This window comes from Tachyglossus aculeatus, chromosome 8, assembly GCF_015852505.1.
Source record: "Tachyglossus aculeatus isolate mTacAcu1 chromosome 8, mTacAcu1.pri, whole genome shotgun sequence".
NCBI classification, from domain to species: Eukaryota; Metazoa; Chordata; class Mammalia; order Monotremata; family Tachyglossidae; genus Tachyglossus; species Tachyglossus aculeatus.
The window spans coordinates 20,764,003-20,773,648 of NC_052073.1; positions in this window are offsets into that span (position 1 = coordinate 20,764,003).

Consider the following 9,646-nt stretch of genomic DNA (forward strand, 5'->3'; position numbering starts at 1 on the left):
GGAGTGACACTTCCATCTAACAGATACTTTGCAGATGTTTGCAAAGTATCTTCCAGGCAATCATTGCCTCTGTGAGCACATTTAGAGGTTGCCAGGGCTGGTTTGATTAGATTGAAATTGAAATCAAAAGAGTTCTTTCAGTGATGCATGAAAAGTATCATCAATCAGTGATTATTATTGAGTGCTTACCGTGTGCAGAGCACTGTACTAACTGCTTGGGAGAATGTGATAAAACAGAGTTGCTAGGCATGTTCCCTGCCCACCAAGAGCTAAAAGTCTACAGAGAAGCTTACAGTCATACACCTTGCAGTGCCACATGAATTTGATAGGAGAGATATCTCTCAAACTTTATAGAGCAGCATGAAGTGCGTAGTAAGTAGCATGTGAGACAATGGGTGAGTAGCCAAGGCTGATGAAATTCAAGACTATGTTTATTACTAACTGATGGATTCTATTAATCCTTGAATAATAATACTGTGATGTTTTTAAGTACTTACTATGTGCCACATACTGTACTTAGCACTGGAGTAGCCAACTAGATCATCACAAACCAGCCAAGCTCCTCCTCCATCATGGTCAAGGGAGGAATCCTAAACAGATTAGTAGCAGCATTTTAATGATTTTCTAAACACACCTTCCAAAACTGCGCATGCACCACTGACAGTTGAAAACCTGACAACTTGTGAAGATATGAATCAGTGGTGCTTACTGAGCATTTACAAAGTGCAGAACTCTGTACTAAGCGTTTGAGAGAGTACAACAGAATTAACAGACACGTTCCCTACCCATAATGAGTTGGCCCTTACTTCAATTTTTGAAGATGTCAATCAGTCAATGGTATTTATTTAGCACTTACTGTGTGCAGAGCACCATAGCATTTTGGAGGGTACAAAACAGCAGATTTGGTAGGCACATTCACTGCCCACAATGAGTTTACAGTCTAGGGGACTGTAATCCCTGCACCACTATAATTGGTGCAAGAATGGATTTTGAAGCCCTAGGATTTAATGGTATAACTGCTTAAATGTAAAATGTCGGGAGGGGATATAGTGCTTAGCATTCCTCTTGCTCAGACTTCTCAACATACAGAACACTAAGGAAATGTAGAATTTCAAAAGGCTCCACCATAATCATCATCTTCAAGAAAGAGGAAGTTGTCTGCAGAAATTATAGGCATCTCACTATTATTGCAAGAATAATATTGACAATGATGCCCTCTCAACAGCTTCAGCATAGCACACTAGACATAATCTTTTGTATATATTACATACTGGAGAAGAGCAGAGAACAGCATCAAAATCTCTACCTCTTAATCATAGAGTTTTAAGGACATTTCATTCCTTCAGAAGGCCTGGGTTATGGCAGCTACTAAACAAGTTTTATTGCACTGAGAATTTTATCAAGATCTTAAGGCAATTCCATGATGATATGGTTAGCTGTGTCAGAGTTGAATGTTGTTCGATCTTTTCTCCTTCACTAGCCTTGTAAAGCTAGGTTGTGTAAGAGGTCCAGTCATACTCATCCTTTTCTACCCAGTCTTAACAAGAACGCTAAAAGCTGTTACATCCAGTTCACCTATAATGTGCGGTTGCATTCTTGCAAAATCCCACATTAAGGAAAATATTCACACACGCATGTCTTCTGATATCAAGGCACGCTGTACCTAAGGAGGTTGGGGGTGTCCAGTGAACGTGCCTTGATTCCCTAAAAATGTTCTAGCCGAAATATCTAGTGAAAACATGTATTATGGTAGAATTGAGGGTATTAAATATGCTTCCAGTCCTCCAGAAAACTCTTCCAACTAAACAGAATATGAGCATCACAGTCAGTCCTTGAAACAGTCATAAAAGAAGGAGCTGCTCTAAATAATTACAATCTGCTTGAGGGTAGGGATTATGTTCACCAAGTCTATTGTATTATACTCCCAACCACTTAGTACAGTGCTCTGAACCCATTAAGCACTCAATACATACCACCGATTGATCTTATGCTTTGCAGGACTGGTAAAGCTTTGGTCTAACAATTGGCCTGAAGGAGATTTTACATATGAGTCTGTAACTGTGCATCCAGAAGTTTCATTAGTGAGATGAAGTCAAATACTTAACTATGAATTTGTCCACATAAAATAATATACCTCAAGATGTCTGGGACCCTGGTAGAAGAGGCAATCTCCAATGAACCAGTTTGGACCCTGTTTCTATAGCTTGTTTGAGCAGGGTTGATAACAGATCAGTGCAATGACTTAACAAAGCCTAGGCCCTGGACAGGAATTGTACTTATCTGAAAGCCCATGTGGAAACCTGTCCCAAGAGTTCATAAGGCTTTGCCATGGTTTAATATTTGGAAAGTGTTTGAGTGCCATAAAGCCAAAGGATTAAAGAGAAAACACGCCAAATCACAAAAATCGGCACAGAGTGACAATTAGAAAAAAAAGAGGAAGCACTAAAAATCAAAGGTATTTATTTAGCTCTCTATGTATGGGGATGTGGGAGAGAACTATACAAAAGAGTGGTAGACAAGTTCCCTGACCACAACAGGCCAGAAAGAAACTAGTCAGATTATGAAAAAAGAGTTAGGAAGAGAATGAAGCTACCATTTATAGTTGAAAGACTACTGCAGTGCAGTACTACAAACTCCAGTCTACTGACACTTACTGCGAGCTGATTTAGAACGACTAGGTTACTGGTAAATAAGGCAAAGTTTGGTAAAACACTTGAGGACTGATAAATGTTTGAACCTGCAAGGCTGCAATAAATCAAAAATACATAACAAGAAAAGTCAGCTATTGATTGCAAGATTAGCCCTGACACCATATATTTGATCCAAAGAAGCCCCCTTTAAGTGAACTGCTGGGAAAAAAAAAGAATTGGGGCAGCAAATCCCCATTGATTTCAAATGGGGAAATATTGATTACCTGACCCTTTTATGGCATTCATTCTGACGAATACTAGCTACTGTTTACTTGTAGAATGAAATGCATTGTATCCCAGAAAAAGGAATAAAAACTATGAAAGGTGAAATACATGCTGCTTATAGGAGTGCCAGATGTGGAGATTTAGTTTTAAGAAAATTTTAACTTTTTTTTCTAACAAGCCAGAGGAAAAATAATTATGGGGGCTCAAGGTTAAAAGAAGAACAGTATCACTCTATTGGTCCCTCCTCTGAGCCAATTCACCTACTCCCCCACCCCTTAATGTAAAATGATGCTGCAGAACAACAGGAAGGGATTGGTGTAACTATGCTTCAGGTCAAATTCAAATTCACTGCTATCAGTTGGAAAATGCCTGCAAAAGGTCAGTTCACAGCTGTGCCTGGAGGTGCTTTGTCTCTATAAAAATATTTCAATTTTCCTGCATTCTAAGTGCTTTGGAAACTGCCTGGGGCACAAATATTTTGAAATGAAATTGGGAGGTTATTTCCAAATGTTAACAAACCCTCTGGGAAAACAAAGGGTAACCTCCAGCTTTCCATAAAGGGTGGTAGTTGGGTCACCCTTTCATTCTTGCCTGGATAAAGGGAGTAGCAATACAAGTGGGTCACTGATTCTGTTTTTCCTTTGAAACTAAATGGCAGTGAATCTAGAGCTTACCTTAAAAAAAGGGAAAGGATAAACACATTCTCTCAACTGTTGAACATGTCCCCCAGAAAAGTCAGTTTCATCTCTGTGTGGTCATTTCAGTTCTAAGAAAAAGTCTGTCCTCCCCAAAGGATATTTAGACATCTCACCAACTTTTTAATGAATGTTGTCCATGCTAATTTCACCAGCAACACGGGAGTGGGGGTGGTTGAGAAAATCTGGCTGATTGACTTTTCAAACCTGACCTTGCAGCTAGCTGTTCATTGCCCAGATCTCCTTTCTAATTGAATGTGAGACCTGTGTGCTAAAGAATCACCACATCAGGTTTAAATTGGACAATCTTCAAAACATTGTTCTGGGAACTGGAGAGTACTATTCCACTTTGTATTTGTCTGTCCTTGTTTTGACATCAGTTTTGAGGATTTTCCAAATCAAAATCCTTAAATTCCGGAGAAAAATGTTGAGAACTCCAATTTTCCCTAATGTTTCATGTCTGATATATACATATACGTATATACATATATATGTATAATAATAATAATGGTGGTATTTGTTAAGCGCTTACTATGTGCCAAGCACTGTTCTAAGCGCTGGGGGTAGGGAGATACAAGGTGATCAGGTTGTCCCACATGGGGCTCACAGTTAATCCCCATTTTACAGATGAGGTAACTGAAGCACAGAGAAGTGAAGAATTGCCCAAAGTCACACTGTTGACAAGTGCTGGAGTCAGGATTAGAACCCATGACCTCTGACTACGAAGCCAGGGCTCTTTCCACTAAGCCATGCTGCTCCTCAGCTTGTGTGTGTAATGTATGTACACAAATGTACACAAATGAATGTATTTCCATGTTGAACAGTTTCAGAGTCTATTGAAAAAGAAGCAAAAGGCTCTGCCTAGAGCGCTTATCCTCCTCTCATGCAAAGGGGAACAAGATGTCAAAAAGGTGTAGTTTCCAATCAAGAATGGTAAATGAGTTTTGGTCTTGAAGTACCTCAAAAGGATACTCCTACAACAAAAAATTACAAGGACACAGTGCCCTGAGAAGCCCCTGGGAAGTATGTGTTTATCTGGTCCACACAGTGTATAGTCTTTTGGGCTGATTTGGGGCTTAAAAGTGCTTGATGTGGTTAGCACCTGGATGAGGATGGTCCCTCAAAGGGGAAAATCCTTTGTTCTCTCTAAAAATGCCTTTTGTAATGACCAATAAGTTAAAACAGTATTAAGCATTACCAAGGTTCCATACAAACCACAGTCTGCAGTGTCTAAATGAGGAGCATCTATCATCAATCGTATTTATTGAGCGCTTACTATGTGCAGAGCACTGTACTAAGCGCTTGAGCACTGTACTAAGCGCTATCCTCTAGCTACCCAGAGCATCTCCTCTTGTGTATGGAGGGGAGACTAGAATTGAATGTGTGAGTTTGCACAAGGTGAAACTGACTCCTGTTTGGAAAAAAAATAAGCAAACATCTTTAACCACGTGTTGTGGTACAGGTGGACACAGCATCATTTTTAATGAAAGGAACATTATAACTTGTTCTTGTATCATAATTTTCTGGATTGACTGAAAGTGATTGCTTGCAGCTGTACAGAGTTTTTTTACTTTGAGATGGCAAAGCACTGTTCTAAGCTGGGTTGGCAGGGGAGATACTAGGTGATCAAGTTGTCCCACGTGGAGCTCACAGTTTTAATCCCCATTTTACAGATGAGGTAACCGAGGCCCAGAGAAGTTAAGTGACTTGCCCAAAGTCACAGAGCTGACAAGTGGCAGAGCCGGGATTAGAACCCATGAGTTCTGGCTCCCAAGCCCATGCTCTTTCCACTGAGCCACATGATCTCTGTCCTCAAGGATCTTACAATCTAGTGGGGGAGGAGGATTCTAAAATAAATTAGTGTTTAGTGGATGAGGGCTCAAGGACATTGGTGACACAGTAGCAGGAGAGTTAGGTTGGGGAGATGAAATATTAGTCAAGGAAAGATCTTGGAGGAGATGTGATTTCAGTAATGCTTCAAATATGGGGTGAGTAGTGACCTGCCACATGTGAAGGGGGAGGAAGTCCCAGGCAGGAGGGAGAGCATGAGCGAGTGGCCGATCTTAACAGAGACAAGAGTGAAGCCCAGTGTACCCACATTAGAGGAGCACAATATGCAGGCTGGCTCATACTGGGAGAAGAGTGAAGATAAGGAAGGGGCAGAGGATTGATTAAGTGTCTTAAAGCTGAAGTCAGGAGTTTCTGCTTGATGCAAAGAGGGATGGGCAACTATTGGAGTGTTTTGAGGAGTGAGGAGATGTGCACAAATCAGTTTCTTAAATGCTACTTTCTTGTGCTGGGATCTAATAGATTTTGAATTCACCTTAAAACAACTTTGTAAAAAACCTCATCCTTTTATCAGATACAATTCTAGTGAAATGGTACAAAAAATGCAGTGCTTGTCACGCCCCATTGCTCTCTTTGTAGTCCATTTGAAAAGGACTGGCATTTGCCTTATGAGCCATACCAGAACATTAGAAGCCTGTATTTCTGTGGTTTCATGGTCCAATTGGTGATTGTACTTTTTTATTGAGAGTTAAACAGAATTCTTGAGTAAAAAGGACAACCCTGCTGCCCGCTTGTTTTCCCGAAAGTGCCTAAGCACAGTATGTACGACTTTGGAGCCTGCTTGATATGCTCTACAATGCTCTGTAAAAAGAAACTTTACAATAATAGTCTTGTCTGCATTGTAAAACAAGTCGTAAAGTGCATCCATAATGTTAAAAACAAATGAAGAAAGAGCGGGGTGGGGGGAAACAAGAAAGGAAAAGGAAATGACAGGAATGAAAAAATTTACTAGTACTATTGCCCAGAGATGTTTTCACATCATTTGAGAAATGCAACTGTTCCGTGAAACTTTTGAACAATCATTTAGTATTAAAACTCCCTGGAACTTGGCAGCTGCATTGAATTACCACTTGGTCACACAGTCTAGTGGAATTACAGCTGAAAATGTGTCTGTAATAATGCCAACTTCTCAAATTGCAAGAGCTGGGTTGTTCTGATGCCAGCTGTGACAGCAGGCTTTTTAAGCATACTTTAACCCCTCCTCTTCCATGTCATGGTATCCACCAAAGGTGAGGAGGTTACTGCCAATAAAACACCTACCTCACTCTTCACTGAAGCATGTGGCGCAAATGGGTAGGTCTATGAAATACATTTCAATGGATTCATTATTAAGAGCTGTAGTGGTGATAAGGTATCTTGAAAAAAAATTAATTTTGTTGAAAAGCTATTGGACAAAGAATTGCTTTTATGGCCTGGAGTTACCCAAATTTTGTGTACCAAAATTTTGCACTTGTGTCTGTCAAAGGAAAGTCACGTGCTTTTTAACCTGGATGATTTGAGTCCTGCTTTCCTCCATTTTGGAAATTAAGAACACAAGCAATTCTGGCTAAGATCAATGGCCTAACCAGAGCTTAAATTTCTGGACTCAGAATTCTGTCTCTGACAGTAGTACCAATGGACCCGACCTGGAGGAACAGGGTGATATTTGCCCATGTTAACACTGTTTTTTTTTTGCTTAGGGATGAACCATTTTTACAGTCCCAATTTTTTCCTTTAATAACTTAACCATGGACCACCTGACCTTGAATCTATTGAAACTCTTTTCAAACTTTCTAACATTCCGCCTTCTTTCCTCTAATATGTATTCTGAATCACTCCTCCATTAATTTTCTCCAAGCCTTTCTTGAGCCTATTGATATTTTCTATCTGCCTAACTCCCCTAAATAACAAATTCCATTCACTTACTGTGCTCTGAGTGGAATTTTTTTTCCTTTTGTTTGTTTTGTCCCTACCATCTTTAAATTTCAATGAGTGTTTCCCAATCCTAGTGCATGAGATTTAGTGAGCCCCAATTCCATGTCCATCCTGTCCACACTTTTTACTTGTCTAAATTTCTATTTTGTGCTCCGAGCTTCATTTAACCTTGCATTCTGAGTGATCACTGGCCAAAACCTAATATGGATTGCTTTTACAGAGCAACATTTTCACTGAGAAGTTACCTATTGACATATGCAAACAGTAAATTTGTAAGGGTGCAAGTAAGATCTGCTGGGAAATATGTGGTACTGTCACTAGGCAAGTTGATCATTTGTTCTCTAGTCTCCCTAAGATTGTATGTCACTAACCCTCATTAATATGACTTTTGTTCTTTAAAGAAAGGATGGTGTGTGTTGCTCATGTTATCTTGTGGATGACGTGAGACCCTGAAGCTTTACTAATGGAAGACCTTATTAACAATTCACCCTTCTCTGACCCCATATGGAATACTATCCTATAGTTTATTGGAGGCATGAGAAATTAGTTCTAAGGTCATCAATGTCGAGCATCATGTTATAGGCTTAGACTATGAACTTAAGAAACCCTAGAACTTACTGAATAAAAATATCACTGAACAGGGACCTGGGGAGAGGATTGTTTGATTCTTTTCCAAGCAGAGAATAAATTAGTGAAGTCAGTGTAAATACCACTGTGAGTTCAGAGCCAACGATCCTGTCAATTCCCATGAAATGTCCTTATGCCTTTAGAAAGGTCCCATGGTTTGAAAGCAACATTAATCTTAGTCCATAATAGAAACTTGCAAACCTTACAGGGATAACAATAGAATTCCAGTGCTTAGAACAGTGTTTGACATATAGTTAGTGTTTAACAAATGCCGTAAAATGTTAGTCTTAAGGAAAAAGTATAAAAGAGCAAATGATGTCTAGAAATTCTCGCACATAGGTCAACCTCAAGCATCCAAAATAATAACAGAAATAAAGTTGAGGTAAAAGGAAAGTTGATGGAACTACATTTATCATTATATTCTTTGGGAGCAGGGAGTGCTCCAGAAAGTCATCTTGACAACTGGTTTTCTGAACAGCTTTATTTTGCTTTTTAATAAACCACATGCTTACTTTAGGAGTGAGACTCCAATTTATTCCACTCTTTTTTCTTACTTCTTTTTGATCTTAGAAGTGCTGAATTTAATCAAGTGGTCAAAATCACAGTTCTGCTAGAATATTTCCCTCTGGCTTTGCATTCCGTGATCCAGGTGAGGAAGTTGAGTTCCTCTAAACTCAGAGAGTAATGGGCATCACCTTGACTTCATTGTGCATCCTTTTTATTTTATGCCTTTGTCTTCAAGAACAGCTCAATTATCATATCTCCCTCCTACCCTGAGAGTGTTTTGCACAATAAATTGGAAAAGTTCCTTAGCAACCGTTACCCTCTAATGTATCATCTTGGATTTATGGGTACCTTATACGGTTAGATGTAGCACTATCCTATCAATCAGTTTGTTCAAAATCTTTCTCAAATCTTTGAAGGAAAGTGTCTTCACGGTGAATCGATTAGCTGCTTTTCTAAGAGGTGCCCAGCTACAGATTTACTGGCAATTAACAGACTGTGTTTCTAAAAGCAAAATTCACAAATAAAGAAACCTTGTTGTGAGTGAAATATAAATCATTTCAGTGCTGATGATCAATCTACATAACATGAAACTTCTCATGCTGAGTTCTTGGAAAAATGGCTCTATGAGAATCCTACTGTGAATACATCTTTCATGCACTAACACAATCAACATAAAGATTATGCAGCAAAGCGCTAGTATAATGGGGAAGCTGTACCAAATGCTGTAGAATTTATATGACAACAAAGTTCCCTGAAATAATGTTTTCAAGATCAGTTGACGGCACAGCTCATGGAACAATCTCATTTACTGAAATACTGTACAGTACCGCTTCCTGGTTTAGGAAACAATATGTCTCATTCTGTGATAAAGACTGCAAGAAGAAACAAGTAGGGAAGATTCTCCAGTTGTCCAAGCCACACCTTGGTCCTCAGCAAAGCTGAGGTTCCCCCTACCAATTTATTATGCAACTTTCAGAAATGCTCCCCAGGGTATCTCTTGAGGCAGACTGAAGATTATTGAAAAGTGTTTCAAGATCTACAGAGGCTACTATCTCACTGTAAGACAGCTAAGTCCTACAGCAAGACAAAGGCACTGGAAACTTGAAAATTTACATAGTTTTAGTCTCTCTTTTTTTTATT